At 48.6% G+C, this 27,999-nt stretch overlaps 1 protein-coding gene and 1 long non-coding RNA gene across 6 annotated transcripts in view; one reads left to right on the top strand and one right to left on the bottom strand.

Moving 5' to 3' along the window:
- HRH1 (histamine receptor H1) overlaps window positions 1–27,999 on the bottom strand; it is a 187,520-nt gene that overhangs the window by 110,378 nt on the left and 49,143 nt on the right. The window contains exons 1-3 of one of the 3 annotated variants that reach the window (XR_008706297.1): window positions 14,039–14,123; window positions 13,634–13,828; window positions 11,777–12,137 (exon numbers count right to left, since the gene is read on the bottom strand). The exons of 1 other annotated variant lie outside the window; for it this stretch is intronic. The gene's annotated coding sequence lies outside the window, so the exon portion shown is untranslated. Of the gene's footprint in view, window positions 1–677; window positions 876–11,776; window positions 12,138–13,633; window positions 13,829–14,038; window positions 14,124–27,999 lie in introns of those variants that run through there. One more of the 3 variants, XM_055558447.1, reaches the window with a different exon arrangement.
- Window positions 6–27,270, top strand: LOC129635436 (uncharacterized). 3 transcript variants are annotated; one of them, XR_008706299.1, is made up of 6 exons: window positions 6–257; window positions 4,658–4,889; window positions 6,398–8,968; window positions 11,495–11,635; window positions 22,781–22,862; window positions 27,085–27,260. It is a non-coding gene; the product is annotated as an uncharacterized LOC129635436 (long non-coding RNA). The 3 variants fall into 3 exon arrangements; XR_008706298.1 differs by having other exon boundaries at window positions 124–257; window positions 6,398–11,635; window positions 27,085–27,270; XR_008706300.1 differs by lacking the exon at window positions 4,658–4,889 and having other exon boundaries at window positions 127–257; window positions 6,398–11,635; window positions 27,085–27,270.

Genomic DNA, 27,999 nt, shown 5'->3' with positions numbered 1-27,999 from the left:
GAAGGCGGAGACCCGGGCCCCGGGCCTGCCGCTCCCCGCCTCCGGCTTCGCGCGCCTCGGCCGCCCCCGCGCCTGGAGGCGGCGTGAGGGGCGCGACCTCTCTCCCTCCACACCCGCCCCGGGGCCCGAGCGGCGCCCCCAGAGCGCCCCTGCTTCGGGCCCGGCTCGGGGGCGCGGCTCCTCGGGTGGGGAAAGGAGCGTCAGAAGCTTGGCGAGAACTCCCTCCGCCCCGCGCACACCTGAGGGCGCGCACAGAGGTAAGTCAGCCCGAGGAGGCCCAGAGCGGGAGAGTCGGAGCTGCGATGCTACTTGGCCAAGTGAGCCACAGCCCGACTGACTCCCAGTGACACTTCAGTCCCCCACGGCCCTGCCGGAGAGGCCGATCGAGGGAGAGACGAAGGGGCGCCGCGGAGACGAGGGCTGACAGATAGGCACCCCACCCCCTGAGGCTCCACCGCGATCTAGAGAGACAACCCCCGCCCCACCACCCCGCCCCAGGTCCAGAACTCCACCTCTCCTCTCCCGCCAGCTGTTTCTCTCCAGCTGCTCAGATGAGCTCAAGTTTCAAAATTCAGTGAGTTCCAGTTAGCATCCTAAGGATGGGGTGGAGGGGTGGGGGGTGTGGTTCCTCTGCAGGGCTCCTCTGCCCCCGATGCCGGGAGCCTGAGAATTCTTACCGGCTGCCTTCATCCAGGGGACCGAAGAAACAGAATTCTCTCCCCTTCCTCAGTGCCAGGAAAACTCCACTGGAGCCACTCAGCTGGTATCTTATTTCAACACTCCAAAAGAGACACCCAAACTTAGTCGGGGACATGGGTGTTTGGAAGGAGGGAGGGACTTCCTTGGTGGTCCAGTGTTTAGGACCGACGCTTTCACTGCAAGAGAGCATGGATGGGTTTTAATCCCAGGTCCTGGGAACTAAGATCCGCGCATACCCCGCTGCAGGGCCAAAAAAATAAAAAATAAAATAGAAGGGATGGCTGGGTGTGGGTTTGGGGCTATTTCATGCTGATATCTTAGCCTCCATTGAGTGCAGGGAAATTCCACTCAGAGGTAGTGAAATGGTACAGTGATTTCGAGGCCCAGCTTCATGAGCTGTGTATGGTATGTGGGTGATCTGGCTTTCCCACCTCAGGGTCCACATCTGTAAAATGAGGGTTAATAAAAACAGCTGTCATTGTGCCATGCACCATTCTAAATGCTGTAAGTACTTACTCATTCAATCCACACAACAGCCCTGAGTAAGTGGGAACTATTATTATCGCTCTTTTGCAGAGAAGAGAACTAGGGTACAGAGAAGCTAAATAAATTACTCAAGGTCACACAGGAGAACTGGGAGCCTAACCTATGCAGCCTGGCTCCAAGCTCCAAAGTCATAATTATTGTACTGTAATTTTCGTCTCAATGGGGCTGCTGGAAAGTTCCAGGAGATCATTTATGTAAAGAAGTTAGCAAGTGCTCCATAAATGGTAGCTCATGGATTACTGAGCCTGTCTACATGGAGGGGATTTGAGGGGAAAGAGGAGACTGGATTCTGGATAACTGGCAGACCACATTATTCTGACTTTATGAAACCGAGAGGCAATGGATTTCCCATGTGTTCCTCTGACCGGCCCCCTGTGCCTTAGCATAGCCCCACGACCAGGACCCACCCTGAGTCCACAGTAAGCCCCCTCCATTCCCTGGTGATCCTCCAGGGCCTCCATATTTTACACTGTACCAGACTCTTGCACCCTTTGGAACTGAGTGAGCACTTGTGGTAGCAACTGTTATAAACTCTATAGGAAATGCTTTTCTGCTCTCCACAGCTGTAGGGCTGATAGGAACGAAGTGGTGGGGGGGACCCTTGGAAATGGCTGGGTCCATATCCATCTCCTCTCGCCTTTCTGCAATTCAGCAAAGGCTTGATTATTTGGAATTCCTCTGCAAAGTTTCACTTCCCGGGCTGGTTTTAGACCTACGAAAGCCCACAGTGATCAGCATTTTGAGAAACATCAATATTTGAAAAACAGCACATCAGACAGTAATTGAGGTCCCTCGTGACCAGGGTGTGTTTTGTTTTCTTATGGCATTTGAAACTGATGTATCAGGAGATAACTCAGGCCATATCCTGGGTGTGTGGGGTGGAGAGGGAATAGCCAACTTCCTAAGAATATATAGGCAGCAGAAGAAAAATAATAGCTGGACCTTGGGTCACACTTAGTGTTTGCCAGGCTAGTCCAAAAGTGTTACATAATCTGTTTTATCTATTCACAATAATCCTATGAGGTAGATACTATTAACCTGCCATTCTGCAGATGAGAAGACTGAGGAACAAAGCAATGAGAAGATGTGTTTAGTTAACACAGCCAGTGAGTCACCTCAAGATCAGACAGGTAGAAAGCAGCTGAAGCAGGTCTGGAACCTGGATCAGCCTGGATCCACAAGCCTCTTTTACTTCTGTGGTTTGTGAAAGAAAACTAAAAAGGGGGAATCACTTGAGGCCCTGAGTAGAGACTAGAGGTATGGATTAAAAAGAAATAGAGATAAATTACAAGTTTGGGATTTAACATATATATACTGCTGCTGCTAAGTCGCTTCAGTTGTGTCCGACTCTGTGCGACTCCATAGACGGGGGCCCATCAGGCTCCCCCGTCCCTGGGATACTCCAGGCAAGAACACTGGAGTGGGTTGCCATTTCCTTCTCCAAGGCATGAAAGTGAAAAGTGAAAGTGAAGTCGCTCAGTCGTGTCTGACTCTTCGAGACCCCATGGACTGCAGCCCACCAAGCTCCTCCGTCCATGGGATTTTCCAGGCAAGAGGACTGGAGTGGGGTGCCAGTGCCTTCTCCTCATATATATACTACTACATGTAAAATAGGTAAAAACGCAGACCTACAGTACGGCACAGGGAGCTATATCCACTATCTTGTAATAACATACTGGAAAAGAATCTGAAAAAGAAAATATGTGTAACTGAATCTTTGCTGTATACTTCAAACTAACAGAACATTGTAAGTTAATTATGTGTGTGTGAGTCGCTCACTAACTAGAGAGTTAGTGTCCAGCTCTTTGCGACCCCATGGACTGCAGCCCGCCAGGCTCCTCTGTCCATGGAATTCTCCAGGCAAGAATACTGGAGTGGGTTGCCATTCCCTTCTCCAGGGGATCTTTCTGACCCAGGGATGGAGGGAAGCCCACGAGTTAATTATAATTTTTAAAAAGAAGTTGATTTAAAATATCTGTTCTGCCACTTGTTTGCTTACTTTGCTTCTCTGAGCCTGTTTCCTCACCTGTAAAATGAGAAAAATAATGCCTATGCTATGTCTAGGATTTTAGTGGTCATCTTTTGGTAGCAGGATACATTAAACCCAATTGTAACCAGCTTTAGCCCAAAAGGGCTTTAAGCTGAAAAATGCAGGAAGTCATTCTGGATTCAGACACAGTCCATGCCAGAAGCTCAATGGAAGTTGTCATGAATCTGTCTCTATCTCTTGACTGTTTTCTTCTTCTTTTTTAAAATATTGATTTATTGGGCTGCTCCAGGTCTTACTTGAGGCATGTGGGATTTTTTAGTTGCAATAGGTGAACTTTTAGTTGCAGCACGTGGGATCAAGTTCCCCAACCAGGGATCGAGCCCCAGGGTGGAGTCCCAGCCAACGGACCACCAGGGAAGTCCCTTGACTGTTTTTTATCTTTGCTTCAGGTTTATTAGCAGGCTAGATCTCTTTATGCTGCTGCTGCTGCTGTTTAGTTGCTCGGCTGTGTCTGACTCTTCCCCACCCCTGCACTGTAGCCCACCAGGCTCTTCTGTCCATGGAATTCTCCAGGCAAGAATACTGGAGTGGGTTGCCATTTCCTTCTCCAGCGAATCTTCCTGACCCAGGGATCAAACCCACATCTCTGGCTTGGCAGGTGGATTCTTTACCATGAGCCACCTGGGAAGCCCAGGTCTCTCCACACGGAGGCAGAAATGGCCCGTTAAGCAGCCTCAAGCCAAGAGATCACTTCCTTCGCCAAACCTCCAGCAAACATCCTAGATCTGACTCCCACTGGCCTGGCTTGAGTCACATGCCCAGCCCTGAAACCATCATAGTTGCTCTGATTGGCCAAACCTGAGTCACATGCCTTTATAACCAGAGTGGGAGAGGGTGGTCAGTCCTCCCCAAGTCACCAGGACTAGAAGTGGGTGAGAGATGGTTCTATAAAAGAAAATCAGGGTGGGGCTTCCCTGGTGGCCCAGTGGTTAAGAATCTATCTGCCAATGCAGGGGACACAGGTTTGATCCCTGGTCTGGGAAGGTTCCATATGCCGTGGGGCAGCCAAGCCTGTACACCACAACTACTCAAGCCCACGTGCCTAGAGCTTGTGCTGTGCAACAAGAGAAACCAACACAGTGAGAAGCCCTTGCCCCACAACAAAGAGTAGCCCCTGCTCACTGCAGCTAGAGAAAGCCTGCACACAGCAACAAAGACCAATCACAGCCAAAAATAAATTAATATTTTAAAAAAAAGAAAATCAGGGTGTTATTAGCAGAATAAGGGGGCATCAGTGCTGGACAGGCACAGATGTCTGCTTCCTCACAGAGCCCTTGTATGTTAAATACACCTGTGTCTGCAAAGTGTGTGGCTCTGGGGGGTACTCAGGAACTGAGTCCCTCCCTCTTCCCTCTCCTCTAGGAAACAGGATTCACATCCCACCAAACGCAGGCCACCAGCTTCCTTGTTCACATGCGGAGACTAAGAAGCTCCAGAGACGAGAGGGGACTTTGCCCAGGGTAACCCAACAACCAGCCAAGCAGTCATCGAATCTGTGTCTTTTGACCTGAAACAAATCTCAGTGAAAGTCTGAGCTGAGAACTTTGAGATCCTCTCTGCACCAGCGGAGTTCTCTGGCATGCGCACAGGGGAGGTAGGAAAGATCCGGCACACTGAAGACCCAGAGGAAGTGATGCCACTCACGTGGGGGTCCCAGACTGTGCGCCAAGCTGTGGGCTGGTGGGTCTGGCAGATTGCCGGTCCAGCCACCTGCGCATCACGTTATGAACTCAGCCATCTCTGGGGACTCTGCACTCTGGAGGCTGAGAGATCCAAGCGGTCATGTTTCCTATAGCTGCCCCAAGTAGGCAACACGGCCCTTCCCTTGTTTAGTTTCTGGCTCCGTTTATGAGAGGGGAGGTGCCTCCTTCAGGACCCAAGTGGACCAAGTAGCACGCATGTGACTTAGAGCTATCAATATTGACCCTTTCACTTTGGCCCCTGACTCAGCTCTAGGGTTTCCAACCTTGGGCAGGTCGTCTGACTTCTCCACTCTAAATATAGTTAGGCTGGCATGCTGTGAAGCGATCTATTTAAAGGAAGCTGGGCAAGACTCGCACACATCTGGCTGCAGTGGCTAGATTGCTCCATCCATCCCCCGTCAAGTGAAGCGCATTGGTTTGCTATACGCACTGCCGTGGGGAGTGAACATTGCTACGGCCTTCCTGGAGGGTACTCTGGAGCCAGATGATGACACCTTTAAAAATGTTCAGACTATTATTCCATACCCTACAAAGTTTTCCTGAGAAAATAACCATGGATATCACCAAGATATGCACAAAGATATTCATTGCAGGACTGGACGTAGTAGTAAAAGACTGAAAATAATCCAAATGTCTAACCACAGGGGACTGGTTAATTTAATTATGGTTCCCAGGTGGCACTAGTGGTAAAAACAAACAAACAAACAAACAAAAAAAAACCCCACCTGCCAAAGCAGGAGACATAAGAGACATGGGTTCCATCCTTGGATCGGGAAGATCCCCTGGAGAAGGGACTGGCAACCCACTCCAGTATTCTTGCCTGGAGAATCCCATGGACAGAGAAGCTGGTGGGCTACAGTCCATGGGGTTGCAAAGAGTCAGACACGACTGAAGAGACTTAGCACGCACACACTCATATGGATAGACTATTATACAGATAAGATTGTACTACAGCATATAGAATTATGTGAAAACCGATTATAATATGAATGTCAAAATGAGGTTTGACAGAAAACAACAAAATTCTGTAAAGCAATTATCCTTCAATTAAAAATAAATATTTATTTAAAAAATAGAACCTTAAAAAATAGTAAGTTATAAACTCATTTTGTGAAGAAATACACCTATTTATGTATTAAAAAGCTTAAAATGGTTGTATCGGAGATAGGTGGGAAGGAGAGAAGAATCTGTGGGTGTTCTTGGTTTTCACATACCTGTGTATATTTCTAACATTTCATTAATATATTTGTATTACTTCATTAATTAGGAAAAATGCTCAGTAGTTTTTACAAAGAGATTTTTGCTGGTTTTCTTTTTAAAAAGCACTTTTACTTCTTGAAAATCACCATCAGGAATGAGGTTAACCTGATCTTTCTCTCTCTCTCTGTCTCTCTCTCAGGCTATGATATATGGCGATGAATGGGGAACTGGCTGTTGAGAGAGCAGCAACAGCCACAGAGCAATACAGCGCAAGAAGGTTGCGCCAGGAGGCTCCACCCATTTGCTGTGTGATGCTGGGCAGCTCACTCAGCATCTCTGGGCCTCAGTTGCTACATCCACAAGATGAAGTGTTTGGTTACGTCATCTCTGGCGTTCTTTCCAACATGCAAATTCTACTATGGATAAGTCTGTGCGCGCCAATGAACGTTCATAAATTATTTTCGTCTCTCCAGACCCGTGAGACTGCGGAAAACTCTGTCTGGCCTGTGTCTCAGCACGTGCCTCCTGCTCAGTCTCTTTATCCAGCTACTTTGAAATTGGCAAATTCATGGGGAAGCACATTGACTTCAGGCTCTCATACTCTGGGATTTCCAGCACTCAACTCCTGGCTTCCTGGATAGCTCTTTGAAGCCTTTTAACAGATTTTAATTTTCTTTTCCATCATTTTATCTAGGTCTTCTAGTTGTCTATTGAGAGGGCTGATCTCTCTTTACAAGTTAGTTTGGCACAGGCAGAAGCAGAAGTCCCTTCATATGTTAGTAAGTGAAACAAGTAGTTATAGAATGGTATGTAAAGTGGGTTCTGTTTATATGCAAAGTATATATGTATATATATGTGTGTGTGTGTGTGTTCATGAAGAAGAAAGAGAAAGAACAAAAGCTATACACACTGCCTAACTACTGAGGTTTTCATTTTTTAACATAAATATTTCCAGTTTTATACAATGGACACTGAGCGTGTCCAAACTGGGATTGACTTTTGAGGTCATTTATAGTCCATTCTAAAGGAGATCAGCCCTGGGTGTTCCTTGGAAGGAATGATGTTAAAGCTGAAACTCCAGTACTTTGACCACCTCATGCAAAGAGTGGACTCACTGGAAAAGACTCTGATGCTGGGAGGGATTGGGGGCAGGAGGAAAAGGGGACAACAGAGGATGAGATGGCTGGATGGCATCACCGACTCGATGGACGTGAGTTTGAGTGAACTCCGGGAGATGGTGAAGGACAGGGAGGCCTGATGTGCTGTGATTCATGGGGTTGCAAAGAGTCGGACATGACTGAGCGACTGAACTAAACTAAAACTAATACCCATTTTGAAAATGAGGACGTGGAGGCCAGGAACATTTAAATTCATTTCAATTCAACAATTATTGGAGGCTTGTTGTGGGCAGAGAACCATGCAGTGGGCCTCAGGGCATCCAAAGAAATGTAAGACCCAGTTACCTAATCCTCTGCTCCAAGTGTCTCCAGTGCGTGCTACACTTTGGGAGATGAGGATGAAGATGACAAGAATCTGCCCTCAAGAAATGCTGGCTATGGAGACAGTTATTCAGATAAACCACTCCACATATGATGTGATAAATGCTAAGGTAATGACATGGCAGAGATTGTGGTTTTCTTCTTAATAGCTCCTCTTTCAACATCCAACTAAAAGGTTGTATTTCCCAGCCTCCCTTTAGTGAGTTGTGGTCATGTGACAAAATTTTGGTCCATGAGATGTAAGAGGAAATTCTGGGAAGTCTTTTTAAAAGAAACAGCAAATCTTCCCTTTTTTCTGCTGCTCGGAATTTAGATGCAATGTCTGTAGCTTTAGTAATTCTTTTGACCTATGAAGGGAACCCCGTACTAGGATGATGGAACAGATAAAAATAGCCTTAGTCCCCAACACCATGGAGCTGCTCTACCAGCCCTGTATTTCTCTGTTTATACTTACTTCACACAGGAGAGAAATAATCATCTTATTTCTTATGCCACTATTATTTAGGATTTTTTTTCTTACATACAAATAGAGAAAGTCTCAATTTATACAAATCCTAAAAATAAAATGTTACAGGAGCAAAGGAGTGAGTGAGGAAAGAGTGAGTATTTCCACTTTTGAGCAGCAAAGAAGTCAGAATAGGCATGGAGATTGTGAAGAGAGTTTGCCAATGAGATGGGCAGGGATGAAGGAGGAAGAGTGGACTAAGAAGGGAGCCTGGGCACAGGGCAGGGAATGGGCAGAGGGGTGTTGGAATCATGCAGCCTGGATTCAAACCCCATCACAATCACTTCATTGCTCTAAGCCTCAGTTTCCCCATCTGTAAAATGGGGGTAAAAATAGTGTCAGCTGCATCAGGTTGTAGTGAGGATTACATGAGTTAATATAATGTGCCTGGCACCTGGAGAGTGCTCAGTAAAGGCTGGCTGTTAATGTGCTTATCTGAAAACTGGGATAATCATAGTCTGATCTCTAAGGTCAGTCAGTGTAGATAACACAGCACAGGGCACTACCCAGACTGGGTGCCCAGCTATGGAGCCCCCTTTCTCCCCCTGCTGTCAGGGAATTTACAATCAATATTTAACAAGTCTTCACCAAGCCCCTGCTCTGAGCCAGGTACTGGGCCAGGAGGTTGCTGACTTCAGGAAGAATCAGACCTTATCCCTGACTTCCAGTTGCTTACAGTCCCGAGGAAAGGAAAGAAACATAAAAAGACGAGCATAATACAGTATGAGAAATGCAACAGTGGTCCAGGTTCAGTCCACGAACTCAGGTGAGCAAGAAAGGTAACATTATTTTGATTAAATGAGCTCAGTCTCGGCTATGATCTCCCATATTAGGTGGGAAACCTTAATCTCAGGCAAGCTGAGACTTTCCTGTCTCTCTGGGGGTGGTGTTTCCGTTCTGTGGGTCTTGTGGGGAGTGTCTCAGGTGTGTCATCACTAATCCGTGCTGATATCTGTTGAGACATCTTTATTCCTATCTGAGGAGGGGTCACCCACACCCACAGGCCACTGCTAAGTTGTCCCTTGAAGTTTCATCCCCTCTCTTGGCTGCTTCTGTGGCCCTTGAAAGTGCATAGGAACCATTGCTCAAGCTCCCACGGCCCCTGGGGCACAGGGAACTCTGTTAGACATATGAGGTTCTTCTGCTCAGCCACACAAAGTCACTTCTTTCCACTCGAGAGTCTGCCCAGGAGAAGACAGGTCCTTTCCACATTTAATTTCTTTGAGGATTCCATGGTCTCTCCAAGTTCAAGGCTATGGCTGTGGAAGCAGCAGGTTCAAGTGTCTCTTTCCTCCAGGGATGCACCATCCATCTCCCCCTTTGCTGATGCTTCAGGTCTCTCCTCACTCTTATCTAGAAAGTTAGGTCTGGATTCAGGAAGGCACAATCTTGCTCTTGAACTCCCTGCCCTTTCCCATATCAATCATGTCATAATACACAAGAGACTTTTCCTGTTGCCCTTTTGAAACTGAAAAACCAGGCAAAGATTCCAGTTTCTCTTTTTCTGCAGGGCCAGAAAAAGAACATTAGGCTTGAAACAATAATCTACTATTTTCTGTTATAATGGCAGGGATATGGGGGTGCATGTAAGGCTTCTGGGTAACAGAAATTAGCAAGAAAGAAAAACAACACAAAATCCCCTCCATTCCCCCATCCCTCCCCAGAAAGGCTGAAATTAAGAAGACTGACACAATCAAGTGTTGACCAGGGTGTGGAGGCACTGGAACACTTCCCGCAGGTGGTGGGAATGTAAAATAGTATAGGCACTATGGAACACCGCTCTGTAGCCTTAATAAATGTAGATCTATCTTATGATACAGAAAGTCCACTCCCAGGTATACCTCTAAGAGAAATGAAAACATATAGCTATAAAAAACTGTGCATAAATCCTAACAGCTTTATTCATTATATCCCAAGTTGGAAAGTGAAGTGAAAGTCACTCAGTCATGTCTAACTCTTTGCAACCCCATGGACTATAGACTACATGGAATTCTCCAGGCCAGAATACTGGACTGGGTAGCCTTTCCCTTCTCCATGAGATCTTCCCAACCCAGGGATCAAACTCAGGTCTCCCAGATTGCAGGCATATTCTTTACCAGCTGAGCCACAAGGGAAGCTCAAGAATACTGGAGTGGGTAGCCTATCCCTTCTGTGGATCTTCCTGACCCAGGAATCAAACTGGGATCTCCTGCTTTACAGGCGGATTCTTTACCAACTTAGCTATCATGCAAGCCCCAAGCTGAAAACAACCCAAATGTCTATCAACAAGAGCTTGAAAAAACACATTTTCGTTAAGTTAAACAACTCAAGAATTAATCACAACCCTGGTTGTGAGAGTGGACCATAAAGAAAGCTGAGCCCCAACGAACTGATGCTTTTGAACTGTGGTGTTGGAGAAGACTCTTGAGCGTCCCTTGGACTGCAAGGAGATCAAACCAGTCAATCCTAAAGGAAATGAGTCCTGAATACTCACTGGAAGGACTGATCCTGAAGCTGAAGCTCCAATACTTTGGCCACCTGATGCAAAGACCTGACTCACTGGGAAAGACCCTGATGCTGGGAAAGACTGAAGGCAGTGGGAGAAGTGGATGACAGAGGATGAGGTGGCTGGATGGTGTCACCAACTCGGTGGACATGAGTTTGAGCAAGCTCCAGGAGTTGGTGAAGGACAGGGAAGCCTGGTGTGCCACAGTCCATGGGGCTGCAAAGAGCTGGATACAACTGAGCGACTGAACTGAACTGAAACACCCAAATGTCTATCAACAGGAGCTTGCAAAAACACATTTTAGTTAAGTTCATACTAACAGATAGCTCTCAACCATAAAAGCAGATGAACTACTGCTGTCCATGAAACACAAAAGTCAACATTATCATTCTGAATAAATGAAGCCAAACACGAAAGAGTAAAAATTATATATTCTACTTGTAGGAAGTTCAGAACTAATCTATAGTTTTAGAAGTGGTTATCTCTGGGGGGGAGCGGGGGGAACTGTCATTGACCACGATGGGCACTGAAATTGACTTCTGGAAGACTCTGATCTTGGGGTTGGTAATACAGGTATAGGACAGGTAAAATTAATATTTGTGCATTCTGTTGTATGTAAATTATACCTCCATTTTTAAAAATTGAAATTTCCTTAAAAAAAAAAAAACCCAGAGGCTAACATTTCAAAAATAATGTGCCACCCTGGTGCCATGAAGAGGTAAGTACACAGCACTCAGCCCAGGAGAGGCAGTGACCACACCAAAGGAAAGAGAGCTGTGTGCCTGATGATACCGTTTGGCCTCCTAGATCCAGCGCACCTGAAGCCTAACCTGGACTTTTCATTTTTATGAGGAGACAGCTATCTATCAGCCATGGGGAGAGGTCTCACCAGAATCCAATCAGGCTAGCACCTTGACCTCAGAGTTCAGCCTCCAGAACTGACAGAAGGTAAGTCTGTGTTGTTTAAACCACCTGGGTTTAGGTGAGCAGACTAAGACACATGGCAATGTACATTTTACAGATGGGGAACACTGAGGCCCAGGGAAGTGACATGATTCTCACAAAGCCACACAGGCTTTAAGTGGCCAAGCCCAGGGTAAAAGCCAGCACAACTGGGTATTGTTACAAGTGCATATGGTAGATGGGAGGTCAGCAGGCTTCCTCTAGGAGAGGCTCCAGGAAGAGGTGAGTGGGGAGCAGGGGTCTGAAATGGGAGGTGGCTTAGTGGAGAGGCTGGGCAAGGGAGGGTCTGAGGGGCCACAGTGAGTCCCCAGGAGGCTGCTGGGGTGTGTGAAGTAAAAGGGAGCACAGCTGGAGCGACAGGAATGAGCAAGACTGGGTGAGCAAGACTGGCAGAGGCTTGGTTAGCGAATTTATGTTGCTGAAATTTCAGTTGGAAGGCTGTGCAGAGTGAGAGATCTCAGAGCTGGTGCCAGAGTCAGCCGCGCACCTAAGGGGAAGAAGGGCTTCTTTTACTTCTTGGGTGGCTTCAGTTCATTCACAGTTTTGTTCAGTGAGCGCCACTGTCCATTTCTAGAACATTTCCATCAACCCCCCAGATAACTCCATATTTCCCAGTTCTCCTCTTCCCCTCATTCCTTTGCAACCATTAATCTACTTTCCATCTCTATAGATTTCCCTATTCTGTACTTTCATATAAGTGGAATCAACTCCACGATGTTGTCTGATGTGACTGTCTTCTTTCTCTTAGCATAAGGTTTTTGAGGTTTATCTATGGTGCAACGTACATAGGCACTTCATTCCTTTTTATGGCTGTATAATATCCCATTGTGCAGATATTTCACATTTTATGTATTCTTCAGTGGATAGACACATGGGTTGTTACTTCTTTTGGGCTGTTATGCAAAATGCTGCTATGAATGTTCTTGTACAGGTTTTCATATGAACCTATGCTTTTTTATTCTCTTATACCTGGGAATGAAACAGTTGGATCATTTTGTGACCCCATGGACTGTAGCCCACCAGGCTTCTCTGTCCCTGGGATTTCCCAGGCAAGAATACTGGAAAAGGTTGCCATTTCCTTCTCCAGGGGATCTTCTCAACCCAGGGATCTAACCCAAGTCTCCTGCATTAGCAGGTGGATTCTTTACCACTGAGCCACCAAACAACACCACAATGGTGATTCTATGCTTAACTTTTTGAGGAATCACCAAACTGTTTTCCAGGGCAGCTGCACCATTCTACATTTCCATTGGCAATGTCTGAGAATCCTAAAGTCTGCATATCCTTCCCAACTTATCTTCCCCCCACCCTTTTACACATCCATCTGAATGGGTGTGAAGCTGTATCTCTTTGGTGTTGATTTGCTTTTCCCTAATGACTAATGACGGAGAAGGCAATGGCACCGCACTCCGGTACTCTTGCCTGGAAAATCCCATGGGCGGAGGAGCCCGGTATGTTGAGCACCTTTGCATATACTTTTGGCCATTTGTCTGTCTTCTCTGGAGAAATGTCTATTCAACTTTTGTCCATTAAAAAAAAAAAATCAGATGGGTTGTTTGCTTTTTTAGTATTGACCGTAAGAATTTGTTTATATGTTCTAGACACTAGACGCATATCAGACATTTAGTTTGTAATTATTTTCTCCCATTCTCTGGAAGTCGCCTTTTTCTAATTCACACCGGAGTACCTTTGGGTCCGGTGGGGACAGTAGCCCAGGTCACTTTCCTGCCACAAAAACAGAAACAGTCTTGCCCAGGTCTCACCAAGAGGACATGGAAGCACCTCAACACCTTTACAGCCGGTCTGCTACGCCCGTGCCTGGCACTAGGGGCTTAAATCTGGAGATAACACAGCCCTTTTCCTCGCTTTCGCACCTCCTTGAATGATACTTGCAATCAATCACTCAGGCTCTCAAGCCAAACATTGGCCGCCCTTGACTCCGCCCCTTCGCGCCCACAGCCAATCGGCTCCCGCGGTCGTCACCTGTGCTTCCTCCTCCTTGCCTCACCCCAGCCTAGGCTGTGGGTACCCGAACAGGCTCAGGCTTCTTGGTCGTGTGCAACCTCACGGCTGGCTGGCTTCTTCCCGTCCGTCCCAGCTCCACCAGGGCAGGAGTGGAGTGACTTTTCTTAAGTGACAATCCATCCTGGGGCTCCCCTGATTGACAGGTTCCCATGGCTATAACCATGAAAAATGCACAGGAAGCGACCTTTTGTCTGGGACTGGTCTCTCCACCCACTTCTTGAAATGACTCAGCCTGATTGAATCTTCTCCCCATTTCCCAACTCACCCTGCCTCCAGGCTGTACAGAACCCGCACCACCACCAGCCTCCCCCTCCCCTGCCCCCACAATAGGGGATTGGAAAGACGTGGCAGTGAAGATTTTACCGAAAGAAATCTCAGGGTGGGCGGCAGCTGGTCAGGGAGGAGGGGGGGTTTGCGTGGATAAGGAGAAGGGTGATGGGGAGGGGAGGAATCTCCCTCCACCTGTGCAGTGACACCCTTCACACCTGGCCCATCTAGGACTCACCCTGGTCACCTGAGAGGCTCCTGGGAGGCACCTGAGAGGTATGTGAGAGCCTGAGTCAGCCTCAAGCATCCGCAGGCAGATTCCTCTGGCCCTCTTGGAGCCTCTTAGATTCCTCAGACCAAGAGTCAGAAAAGCCATCAGGCCACCCCATTGCTTACATAAGCCTCCATCTAGACTCTTGGGCTAACTCTGATAACAAACGGGGGAGACCAAGGCCCACAGAGAGGAAGAGGCCCTTTCCAACCTTGACTGTGTCCTGACCACCCAGAGAAAGTGAAAGTGTTAGTTGCTCAGTCATATCCGACCCTCTGTGACCCCCTCGAATGTAGCCCACCAGGTTCCTCTGTCCATGGGATTCTCCAGGCCGGAATACTGGAGTGGGTAGCCATTCCCTTCCCTGGGGGAATCTTCCTAACTCAGGGATCAAACCCGGGTCTCCCACATTGCAGGCAGCCCAGGGGAATTTGAAGGAAATAAGCTTCCCTAGATACTACTGCCAGCTTGGGGCAGGAGCCCTGTCATCTGCATTTTTTAATAGATGATTCTGCTGGGAACAGGAGGGCTGCTGATAGCTGGGCGGAAACAGAAAGGTGTGGGAGCATGTTGAGGGGGGGCCCATCTCTTGATGGGGTCTGGCTTTCTTCCCAGAATCCTGGGGTGTGCCGGTGGTGAAGGGTCAACAGGTCTGGGCTGTGTGTGGTCAGACCACCTTGCTTTCTCAGCCTGGAAGCCAAGGCTGGCTCTCCGGCTGCCAAGATGCTGGGACTGCGGGTTGCCTCTGCACTCTGGACTTGGCTGTTCAGGATGTTCTGGGGAGAGAAGGCTCCCAGGAGGCAGCCCGTTCTCCTCTGAGGAGCTTTCAGCTCTGAAACCTGGGAGGGGGAGGTTCGGAGGCCAGGGGAGAAGTAGGGGAGGGACAGAGCCTCTGTCGAGGGTAAATACAACAGAAACCAAATTACAAAGGAGCCTGTTTGTCTCAGGGCGGGGTGGGGGCGGGTATGAAGGGTGGTGGTGCAGGCAGGTGCATCAGCTGTCACCTCCACACCTGCCCCAGGCTCCCGGCACCCTCCTGGCTCCCTGCCCGCCCTTCCATCAAAATGTGTTCCCTGGGCATGATGTGCAACCCATCCACACTTGGGCGCAATAGCCTGATAACGCGGATCCAAAACACGAGCGTGTTCCCTTCTCACTTTCCTTTTTCCTTCCCTCCCACTCCATGATCTGCTTTCTCATTGCGCCCCTGGTCTTGAGCTTTTTGATCTGAGCTTCCTGTTCCTCAGGTCTTTACTTCCTTGCTCATCATGTCTGTTTTCCACGCTTACTTGGCCAAGCTGCCAACCCTGGCCGTGTCCCGCTCTCAGCCACCCCAGCCTGCACCCCTGCGCAGCTGCTGCTGGACCAGGCTGGAGAACAGCAAGCACTCTGGCTGTGCTCATGTTAAACTGGTGAGCTGGAATGTTAAGAGAGCCCTCGGCACTGCCTGGCAGTTGGACTTGACCTCCCCATTCATTCACTCCTTGGCTCTCTAAATGTTCCCGTGCCTCCTCCCCAGTCCCCATTCTGGGCTTCCAGTTCACTGAGCTCATCAAAGCAGTCAGAATGTCCACAGACCCACCAGCATCTCCAACCGTTTCTCATCCTGCCTACCCACTGCCACAGGTGAGCTGACCTGAGTCTTGCACATCTGTGTTGTGCGCTGGACCCCACTCCCTTCCTCTGCTCAAGGACGTCTTTCCAGCAACCCTCTCTCTTCTTTCATAGCATCATTTTTAACCTCCTGTAGATCATTCTCCTAAGCATACAGTTCAGTTCAGTTCAGTCGCTCAGTCGTGTCTGGCTCTTTGCAACCCCATGAATTGCAGCACGCCAGGCCTCCCTGTCCATCACCAACTCCCAGAGTTCACCCAAACTCATGTCCATCGAGTCGGTGATGCCATCCAGCCATCTCATCCTCTGTCGTCCCCTTCTCCTCCTGCCCCCAATCCCTCCCAGCATCAGAATCTTTTCCAATGAGTCAACTCTTCCCATGAGGTGGCCAAAGTATTGGAGTTTCAGCTTTAGCATCGTTCCTTCCAAGGAACACCCAGGGCTGATCTCCTTTAGAATGGACTGGTTGGATCTCCTTGCAGTCCAAGGGACTCTCAAGAGTCTTCTCCAACACCACAGTTCAAAAGCATCAATTCTTCAGTGCTCAGCCTTCTTCACAGTCCAACTCTCACATCCAAACATGACCACTGGAAAAACCATAGCCTTGACTAGACGGACCTTTGTTGGCAAAGTAATGTCTCTGCTTTTGAATATGCTATCTAGGTTGGTCATAACTTTCCTTCAAGGAGTAAGCATCTTTTAATTTCATGGCAACAATACAAACACACCATTATTTCCCCATCCTTAAAACAATAACAACAGCAAAACAATCTTCTTGACTCCTCTTCCCCTTCCAGCTATTCCTTCATGTCTCCCTGTCGGGTTAGTTATTGCTGTCTAACAGTCCACCCCAAACGTAGTGGCTTTCAAACTATCACCCTTTTATTATCTCATCAGTTTTGTTTTCTTGGGCTCCAAAATCACTGCAGATGGTTACTGCAGCCATGAAATTAAAAGACACTTGCTCCTTGGAAGGAAAGCTATGACAAACCTAGACAGAATGTTAAAAAGCAGAAACATTACTTTGCTGACAAAGATCTGTTTAGTCAAAGCTATGGTTTTTCCAGTAGTCATGTACGGATGTGAGAGCTGGACCATAAAGAAGGCTGAGTGCCAAAGAACTGATGTTTTCAAATTGTGGTGTTGAAGAAGACTCGTGAGAGTCCCGTGGACTGAGAGGAGACCCAACCAGTGCATCCTACCGGAAATCAGTCCTGAATATTCATTGGAAGGACTGATGCTGAAGCTGAAGCTCCAATACTTTGGCCACGTGATGAGAAGAGCTGACTTGTTGGAAAAGACCCTGATGCTGGGAAAGACTGAAGGCAGGAGGAGAAGGGGGAGACGGAGGATGAGATGGCTGGATGGCATCACTGACTCAGTGAGCATGCATTTGAGCTAACTAGGAGATGGAGAAGGACAGGGAAGCCTGGCATGCTGCAATTCATGGGGTCACAAAGAGTCAGACACAACTGAGCAAATGAAGAGCAACAGTTTGGTGGTTGGAAGGGGCTTAGATGGGTGGTTATTTGGTTTTATGTTGTATCAGTTGGGGCTGTGGGCTCCACTGGGCTAGGATGTCACAAGGTCCATGGCTGGTGCTAGCTGTCGGCTGGATCTCAGTTTGGCTCATTGAGCCCAAGGCCTCCATTCTCTCCTCCTTGTGACTTGGGTGTTTTAGAGTATAGTGGCCTGGTTCCAAAAGTGCAAAAGCTGCCAGGCCTCCTTAAGGCCTAGGCCTGGAACTGGTCCAGTGTGTCTTTTGCCACCTTCTACTGGTTAAAGCCAATCACAGGGAGAGCCTCGTTGTACGGGTAAGGGCTACACCAGGACTTGAATAGCAAGAGGCAAGGTCACTGCAGGCCTGCAACCAACTCACTTCCACACTCCCCTTTTCAAAGGTGCTCTCCGTCCTCAGTCTTTCCAGTTCCTCTGTGAAATGAAATGCCTCTTCCCGTATCAACAAACACGGAGGTAACAGCCACCAGCGATTTCGGGCCTCCAAATGTGAATGAGGGCTCCCAAAAGGGAAAACAAAGCCTGTGATCCAGCAGATGCCACCTCTCCTCCCCTCCCCCCGCCCACCCCGACCCCCAGTGATTGCTGAGGAGCTGGGTGGGGGGACGGAGAAATCAAAAAAACAGGATGCTGGCCCCAGATAGCTGAGATGCATATGAAAGGGATGACTTCAATAATCCCCAGACTCTTGCATCTTCCCATACATGGAAGAGATATCTGGTTTTCCTTAATTAACAATAATCTTTGATGTTCAGACTGCCTGCCCTCCTTTGTTACAAGCTTCTATGTATCCTGACTCCTTCCCCCACCTCCTCGGAGCAGTTTCCCAGGGCTCCTTGAGATGCTGTCTCCTGGGCTTGAAGTCCTAAGATCTTCCCACTGAATAAAACACGCTCTACTTTCAGGCTGCAGACTCATTTTTTAAATCTATGCCTCCCTCCCAATTTTCTTAAACCCGTTTCAATCAAGGTGTTCACTCCAGCTACTCCACAGACAACCCCCCTTGTCAAGACTGCCAGGAGCCTCCTCATGACAAGCCCCATGGTCAGTTCTCGGTCCCCGTCTCCTGCGTGGTTTGGCCCCGTTGGCTGCTCTCTTCTTTCCTTGATTTCTGGACCCCAGCTGTCCTGGTTGTCCCCTTCTCACTCTCCTCCACTGACTGGTTCTCCTCTCTCCCAACCTCTTAATATCGGGACGACCCAGGGGCTCAGTCCTCGATCCTTGTCTCTTTGTATCACTTTCTTGCTAATCTCCCCTGATCTCATCACTTTAAATACCACTCACATGTCATGACTCCATATTTATATCTCCAGCCTAGACCGCTCCTGAATTCCAGCTCACATCGCACGCCTACCTGCTACCTCCACTGGGTATCTGATGCACGTAATACCTGCATATCCAAAACCAAACTCCGTGTTGACCCCCCAGCCCCACCCCACCCAAACTTTGATCCGACTTCAGCTTTCCCCATGTAGCTTGATGGCAATTCACTTCTTGCAGTTACTCAGGCCCAAACCCCAGCACCAAACTTGATTTCTCTTTTTCTTACACCAGTATCCACACTGCTGTGAACTCCTGTTGGGTCTCCCTTCAGAATATATCCAGACTCCAGCCACCTCTCATCTCTTTGGGGGTCACCACCCTGGTGGGAGCTCCCATCCCCTTAGCTGGACAACTTCTCACAGGTCTATCTCTACCCTGACCTCCTAAAACCTGCTGATTTATAGCTGGGTGGCCAGAGGGGGTCTTTTAAAATCTAAGCCAGTATTTTTTTTTTTTTTTTTGCTAAATAGCATTAGAGATATTCACACAGCATGTGAACACTTGCAGGGCTGAATTCCATTTGAATTTTTTGTTTTTAATGAGATTCCCTAACAAATGTCTTTATTACATTTCTTTAAAAGCTAAAATAAATAAAACCTAAGCTAGATCACATCCCTTCCCTGCCCAACACCCTCCAAGCACTCCCGTGTTACTCAGCAAAAGTTTGCCAAAGTCCTCACCATCACCTGTAAGGCCCTGTGCGGCCTGGATGCCCTGTTACCGCTGACCCCCTTCTGCACTCCCCTTCACTACCTCTGCTCCAGCTGCTTGGCCTCTGATACAGTCTTCCACACTCAGCAGGCACACTGCCACCCGGAGTCTTCGCCCAGGCCTTTCCCCTACCGCTAGATCTCTGCAAGGCTCCCTTCCTTGCCTCCCTCCCTCTTTGCTCAGAGGTCACCTCCACCAAGAGGCTTGCCCTGACCTCCCTATTTAGAACTGCATGCCTGCCTATTTAGAACATGCAAGCTCTGCCTCTCTGGCTTTTCCAGTCTCCCTTTTCCTGCCCTTTTCTCTCGCCAATAGCTCTCCGCCTTCTAACATACTCTGTAATTTACTCATTTATCTTTATTGCTTTATCTGACTCATGCTGCTAATATGTAAGTTTCACAAGGGGAGCACCTTTGCCTCTTGTTCACAGAGGCATTCTAATGCCTAGAGCAGAGTCAGGTCCAGAGAGGGTGCTCAAATTTTATTTTTTTTAATTTACTGTAAGTATCTCAAGTCCATTTAAGTATGTCAAATCCTTTTAAGTATATCACATCCTTTGTGGCACAAGGCAGCGTGTAGACACATTTATTGTTGCATTTGCTCTTCCATCTATCCACCCATTCACTCAACTGTCTGTCCATCTGTTTATAATCATTTATCTGCTTAATACCATCCACTCATGTCTGTCTCTCTGTCCAGCTATTCATCTGTCCAGTCTGCCATAACAGTCCTTCAGCAAACATATCTGAAGCTTCAAATTTTGGCCCAAGCTGTGTGCCGGGCTCTGCAATCACATCCATGACAATAAGATTCTGACCCCAGGGGTGGCTGTAAATAACTGTTTCAGGATGTGCGCATCTGTTAAGAGAACAAAATGAAACAGGACCTTGAGTCTTAATGTAAAGAATGGCACCATAATCAACAACTGGTGAATTGGTTGGGTGGAGGTGGACTGAGGTGAGGGGGTTGGGGGTGGGTGGAGAGGAAGCTCCTCCCTTCCTGTGTCTCAGCTCCAGGCTGCCGCCTCCTCGGACCACTGACCTAGGACTTCTGGGTTCTACTTTCTCCAGGTCCCTGAGCCCCAGGTTCCTCATTGGCACAACCCAGTTTACTAAAGCATGCGTGAGACTTCTGGCAACATGGATTCTAACCCTGGCTGCACATTCTAAACCCCCTGGGAGTCGGACACCCAGGCCTCATTTTCGAACAATGAGATCTGAAACCTCTTGGAGTGGGGCCTGGGCATTGCTGTTTTTAAAAAGCTTCCAGGGGATTCTGATGTGCAGCCAGGCTTGTGTACCAGCGGAGCTAGCGCCTGTTTAATCAATGCCCTTTATCTATTTAATTGATCTTGAATATTGCAGCTGGAGAAAAGCAGATTTAATTAGAGGAGCCTCGACATTTGTGAAGATGCTGATGTCAGTGTCTGAATACTTTCAAGGGCTTCACAAGTTGTGTGTTGCTCGTTATTAATATTTTACTCTTAGCTGTTTCAGATTTAGGTTGTTTTAGATTTGGTCATTCAGTCATGTCTGACACTTGGTGACCCCCCTGGATTGTAATCCACAAGGCTGTGCTGTCCATAGGATTCTTGAGGCAAGAATACTAGAGTGGGTTGCCATGCCCTCCTCCAGGGGATCTTCCCAACCCAGGGATCCACCGTAGGTCTCCTGCATTGCGGGCAGGTTCTTAACCGTCTGAGCCACCAGGGAAGCATCATGGGAAAAACTCATGTCCATAAAGCTAACTTTTGGAGAGAGCAATTAAAAAAAGTAAGAGCTGGAGAGAAACTATCAATGGTTGAGTCCATAGGGAAGAAGAGAAAGTGAGAGAGAGAGAGAGAGAAAGGAAAGAAGGAGAGGAAGAAACTTTCCTGAGCTCACTGGGGCAAGAGTAAGTGGTAAAGAATTTGCCTGCCAATGCAGGAGACCTGGGTTTGATCCCTGGATTGGGAGATCCCCTGGAGAAGGGAATGGCTATCCACTCCAGCATTCTGGCCTGAGAAAGCCTACAGACAGAGGAGGCAGCGTACAGTCAGCAGGGTCGCAAAGAGTCAGACATGGCTGAGCGACTAAACAGCAGCAGCAAGTAGAGAAATGGCAGAGAAAAATCGGTGAACGCACAAGAGAACTGTCCTGAGGTCATGTTCTCCAGCTGCTGACTCAGTGATGACTGAGCAGGCTGGGCAGGGGGGCACCTCCCTCCCAGGGAAGGGAACAAGAACCCTGGGCCCTGGCTCCCAGCGCACAGTCTTACTGTGATAGAACGCCAGGCCCTCCAGGAAGCAAACCTCCAGATAAGAGGCAACGCAAGGGATTTCCTGGGGAGCAACTTGTGAGAGATATAGCAGAAAGAGAGGCAGGAGAGCCTCGGATTGCGGTGGTGGTCAGACACCTGTAAAAGGAGAGAGGGGAGGAGAGGCTTGGACCGAAGGAGCCTCAGGCTGCCAGGAGGCATTGAGAAAACCCCCACCAGGCTGAGGGGGGCCCTGGAGCAAAGACTGGCTGTTAGAGGAGCCCCCACTGGGAGCAGAAGGCCTAGCTCGGGTACCCCCACCAGGGAGGGTCTTAGTCTGGGAGCAGCTGGGGCACCAGCTGGAGGCTGTCAGCCAAATACTCTCTTCCCAGGAGGGACTCTTCAAGGGGCAGCTCCAGGGCCACCACGGATACTCACAGAATAATGAAGACATTCATTAACCCAACCAATATTGGTTGAGCTCATATTCAACATAAGCACTGTGTTAGGCGTTTGGTTGTAACAGTGCCCAAGGCAGGCATGCCCCTGCCCTTGGAGTCTTTCACACCACATCTAGGAGGTGGACACCACAAGATGTCTGAGTCACAGTGAAGAGAAGCTTGGAGAATCTAAGCTTCCCAGGTGGCGCAGCTGGTAATGAACCCACTTGCCAAGGCAGGAGATGCAAGAGACATGGGTTTGATCCCTGGGTGGGCAAGATCCCTTGGAAGAGGAAATGGCAACCCACTCCAGTATTCTTGCCTGGAACATTCCATGGACAGAGGAGTCTTGTGGGCTATAGTTCATGGGGTCACAAAGAATTGGGCAATCTGTAATGGGTGGGGTGAACATACAATTTACCTGGACCTCTTTGAGATGAAAGTGATTGCTCCTAATAACCATGCCCCCAAAATTGGCATAAACTGGAACCATCCTGGGCAAACTGGGATACATGGTGATACTGAAATAGAGACACATGATCCAGTCCGGGAAGTCAGGGAAGACTTCCTTGGGAAAGAGACATTAGGAGCTGGGCTCTGAAGGGTGTGTAGGAGTTAACTTGTTGCTCAGGTCCCATATGTGTTATCAGAGCCTGTTGATCCCTTAGATGGCTGTCCCCACAAGTGTTCATCGACCATTTGATGGCTGATTTCTCACTGTCTCAGGGACTCTCATACTGGGGACATCACCGTTGTCTGAGACAGCCCTGCCCGGAATTCTTCTGATGGCACCGAAAAGAAGACACAGGTACTGATTCAGAGTCTGTCTGTCGTTTTTCCTCTGCCTTGGATGATGTCCTTCTGCACAGGGGATAAGGGAAGCTGGTCACATGGATTACAGTCCTTGTTTACCTTTTTTGAGACGTCATGGATCTGCTTTTACCTAATCTCTTTTACTGTTGTAAATACACATAACATAAAATTTACCACCTTGGTCATTTCTAAGTGTGCAGTTGAACAACTTTAAGTGTATCTGCAGTGTTGTACAACCATTACCACCATCCATCTCCAGAACACTCTCAGCTACCCAAACTGAAAGGCAGGATCTAAGTCCCCATTCTTCTCTCTCCCAGCCCCCAGCAACCACCCTTCTGCTTTCTGTCTCTATGGATTTAACTACTCTAGGGACCGCATGTAAGTGGAATCATGTGATACTTGTCTTACTGTGTCTGACTTATTTCACTTAGCCTAAGGTCTTCAGGGTTCATCCGTGGTGTAGCATGTCAGGATTTCATTCCTTTTAAAGGTTGAATAATATTCTATTGTGTGATTTACCCCATGTTACCTGCCCGTTCACCTATCAGCGGGCATTTGGGATCTCTGCCTTTTGGCTATCATGAACAATGCCGCTATGAACATGGGTGCACAAATAACTCGAGTTCCTATTTTCAACTCATTTAAATATATACCCAGAAGTGGAATGTTTGGATCACACAGTAATTTTGTGTTTACATTTTTGAGGAATTGACTTACTGTTTTGAACAGCATTTTCACCATTTTACATCTCCATCAACAGGGCAAAAGGGTTTTGATTGCTCTGCATCCTTACCGATGGTAATTTTCACCTCTAATCTTTTAAAGGGACTTGAATTTTTTTTAGATTCAGAGATAATTGTTGATTCACAAGCAATTGTAGGAAATACTTGTCGGGAGGTCCCGTATAACCTTCATCCATTTCCCCCCAGGTGCGACATCTTTCCTAACTTCAGCACGATATCACAACCAGGATATTGCCATTGACACAGTCCATTGACCTTACTCAGATGTCACAGGTTTTCCATACACTCATGGGTGTGTGTGTGCATAGAATCAGTTTTTTGCAAATGTATCCAACGCATGGATCCATGTGACCACCGCCACATCGTGGTCACAGTCAAGACAGAACAATTCCATCGCACAGGTCCACAAAAGAGATTTAAACACATCTTTTATTTTGGAAAAACTAACGCTACACCAGAGTAGAGAGCAGAGCGTAACGAAATACCCGTGAACCATTGCCTGTCTCAATGGAAATTTCATTTCCTCTATAGCCTCACCCGCTTCCGTGTTACAATGGAGAAAATCTCAGCCTTCTTATCATTTTTCTGTAAACAAGTATTTCAGATCATAACTCTAAGAGACACCTCCCTTTCAAACAGAACCATAACACTATCATTATGCTCTATCCCCAGCCCACAGCCAACAATAATCCCCAGAGGCGTCACAGAGAATTTGCAGATATCATAGATTCTCCTTCCTCAAGCCACCTCTTAGAAGGGACGCTCATGGTCCGTGAATAAGTGGTTGAAGGAAAATGGACACGGGATAACAAGTGCTTTTTCTCCCATCCCCCTACCCACAACCAATCCATCCGAAAACTCCATCTCACCACCTGCAAAACAGAATCGGAATCCAACCCTGGGTTACCACCTCTGCTCCCACCACCCCTGTGCCAGCAACCACGCCTCTCACCTGGGCCAGCCGCCCAGCCTCATCCCTGCTCTCCCGGCCTCCATGTCTGCCCCGCTCTGCCTGCTCTCCGCGTGGAGCCAGAGGGATGCTGTCAAAACCAAGAGCAGAGCACGCGCTCCTCTGCTCCCCATCCTCCAGGGCTGCTCACTGCATCCAGGAGCTGCTGCCCAACATCTCTGTTGTCTTGGGATTTCATGCACTCTTCTCTCTCTGCGGCCATGTAGACATGCCAGCCCCTCGCCCACCACAGGGCCTTTGCCCATGCTCCGTCCTTTGCCCGAAATGCTCTTCTCCAGGTGTCCCCTTGGCCTTGCTTCCTTCAGGTTTCTGCTCATATGTGAGTATCTTCCATTTAAACACCTGGATCCACTCCACCCCCATTTCTACCCTGCTCTGCCCCGCAGGGGCTGACTGTGGGGACTAAACCCATGGAGTCCCTTCTCCTCTGGCTCCCACTGGGTCTGCTCTGTGAGAGAAACTGTGAGAAGGCGATGATGGGGGAAGAGAGGAGTGAGGTGGGTGTTTATCCCCAGGCCCCCTTCGCAGATGACTGTTGCAGGCTGTGTGCACGCAGCCTTCCTCCTCTTTGCCCCCTGTCCTGTCTCTGTCCTTCCAGCCTCGGCGCATAGCAGTCCCGCTCCGCTGTCCCTGTAGATCCCTTCCGTCCTGCCCGTCTTGTTGAAAGCAGTCCCTCTGCTCACTCCTCTCCAATGACCCGCTTGCCGTGCCAGCTGCTCCCTGCTGAGATTCTGACTAATACTGTCATCTTCTCAGTGAGCCCGCCGCTGGCCACGCCCGCCCCTGGCCACGCCCGCCCCAGGCCCGCACCCGCTCTGCATGCTCTGCCTTCCTCCCTCCGCCTTTCTCACCATCTAGCGTGGTGCATGCTGTACTTGCCTGTATCTGTCTCCTCCGAGGGGGAGAGCTGGGTCCTGTTGCACAGGCTGCGCACTGCACAGGGCCTGAGGTCACCGTTTACACAGATTACAGTGTGACAGGGCAACGTCACCTCCTGGAGGTGTGCGGCTGGCGCCCCACCCCCTACTGGAATGTCTGCTTTTTTCTTCTTTCCGCTACTGTATCTCAGTCGCCTAGAGCGCTGGTGGCTCGGATGGGAAAGAATCTGCCTGCAACAGAGGAGACCCAGGTTTGACCCCTGGGTCAGGAAGATCCCCTGGAGGAGGGCATGGCAACCCACTCCAGTATTGCCTGGGAAATCCCCTGGACAGAGGAGGCTGGCCGGCCACAGTCCATGGGGTTGCAGAGTCGGACACGACTGAGTGACTAAGCAACAACAAAAGTTGGTCAGGAGCCTTTGATGCGCCCATCAGAATGCCAGGAATGTCACGTCCCCCAATTTTTCTGACAACCTTGGGAGGTGGGAGCAGGCGTCGCCCTTGCCCTGGCCTGCTCAGCTCTTTGCTCTTCTCTGAATGTTAAATCTCGTCTGGCTGGCTCACCTGGCTTTCTGTCTCATGGCCTCTTTCCCCCAGGGACCATGGCTCAGAGGCACTCTGTGGATGCTCTCTGCCTGATTGAAAGTGCTTTGGGAACCAGGAGGGACTCAGGAAAAGACAGCAATTAGAATGTACCATTAGGTATTAATGCCACCTGCCATCAGAACGCTGGCCAGACTGGCCTCCCCTGAGTCTGATGGGCTGAGGTTAATTAGTTTTTGGATTCTTAGCTGTGGGGTGTCGCTTTAATTCAGCTGCCACCTGGCCATGGCTACCCTGGCGAGAGAGAGAGAGAGAGGCCTCTAGAAGCATGAGCTGATGTAGGGACATTCCTGCAGAGGGAGAAGCCCTCAGAGCCGAAACCACACTTCAGTGACCAGACTGCCCACCTGCTCACCCCATGAGAGGAATCGGAGGCCTCCAGAGGGGGAGCCTGACCCTCAGCATGCAGCAGAGCCAGGTGGAGCACTCAGGCGGCCTGTGTGATGCTTTGGGGCTTTGTCCATTTGTGAACCGCTCCATCCCTTCACTCAACACTTACCCAGCACCTCCTCTGGCTGGGATGCAGCACAGTGGAAGAATCTACCCTGAGTTGCCTTAGACAGGGACAATGGAGAAAATCTCTCCGAGGGGCTGGCAATTCCCCTAAGAATTTTCCTTAGAGAACGGCAGCGAATAAATAAAAATGAAACAATAGAATGGGATTCCCTGGTGGCTCAGTGGTAAACAATCCAGCCCCGATGCAGGAGACAGGAGACGCGGGTTCGATTCTCTGGGGTGGGAAGATCCCCTGGAGGAGGACATGGCAGCCCACTCCTGCGTTCTTGCCTGGAGAATCCCATGGACAGAGGCGCCTGGCGGGCCGCCGTCCACGGGGTCGCAAGAGTCGGGCACGACTGAGCCAGTAGCACCAGCACCAGTACTAAGGGAGGAGTCAGTTTTAATATCTTATTCAGCCCAATCTCTCCAAAGCATTCTCGGTACATAATTTGATGCATATATTTCGATATATAATCAATGTGAAAATGATCAGTGACACAGCTTCCGCTCTTCTTTGCACAGCTGGCCTTTGAAATCTGGTGTGCACTCGACACAGCACTTCTCAGCTCGGATGGGCCACACGACAAGTGCTCAGCATCCACTGTGGCTGCTGGTAGCCGTCCTGGACGGCACGGCTCTAAGTCAACCGAAAGTTTGCAGGAAATTCAGAGAGCAAAGGAACACGGGGCGCAACACCACGCTGATGTAAGCAACAGACTCCAGACACTCTGGGTTTCTGGAAATCTACAGGAAAACCAATGCAGCTTTTTTTTTTTTCTTTTTCTTTAAAGAAATACATCATAAAGGGGAAAATAATGGAGAGAGAAGCCATAATTGCTTTCAAAGCAGAAACAGAGGCACACAGAACAAACGTATAGACACCAGATGGGAAAATGGGAGGCAGGATGAATTGGGAGATTGGTGTTGACATATATACACTACTATGTATAAGATAGGTAACTAATGAGAACCTACCGTTCGGCACAGGGAACTCAACGCTCTGTCGTGATCTAAATGGGAAGGAAATCCAAAAAAGAGGGGAGATATATATATATATATATATATATGTGTGTGTGTGTACAGCTGATTCACTTTGCTGAACAGCAGAAACGAACACAGCATTGTAAAGCAGCTATACTCCAATAAAAAAATTAAAAAAAATAGTCTTCAGCGACATACCTATCAACCAATCACAATGTGTAAACAATTTCAAACAATACATAAAGCATTTTATTGTTGTTGTTGCTTAGTCATTCTGTCATGGCCCACCCTTTTATGACCCCACTGACTGTACAGACCGTTAGACTCCTCTGTCCATGGGATTTCTCAGGGAAGAATACTAGAGTGGGTTGCCATGCCCTCTTCCAGGGGATCTTCCTGACCCAGGAATTGAACCTGCACCTCCACATTGGTGGGCAGATTCTTCACCACTGAGCC

The sequence above is a fragment of the Bubalus kerabau genome, chromosome 20 (genome assembly GCF_029407905.1).
Source record: "Bubalus kerabau isolate K-KA32 ecotype Philippines breed swamp buffalo chromosome 20, PCC_UOA_SB_1v2, whole genome shotgun sequence".
NCBI lineage: Eukaryota > Metazoa > Chordata > Mammalia > Artiodactyla > Bovidae > Bubalus > Bubalus kerabau.
This window is presented reverse-complemented; position numbering and strand designations above follow the sequence as displayed.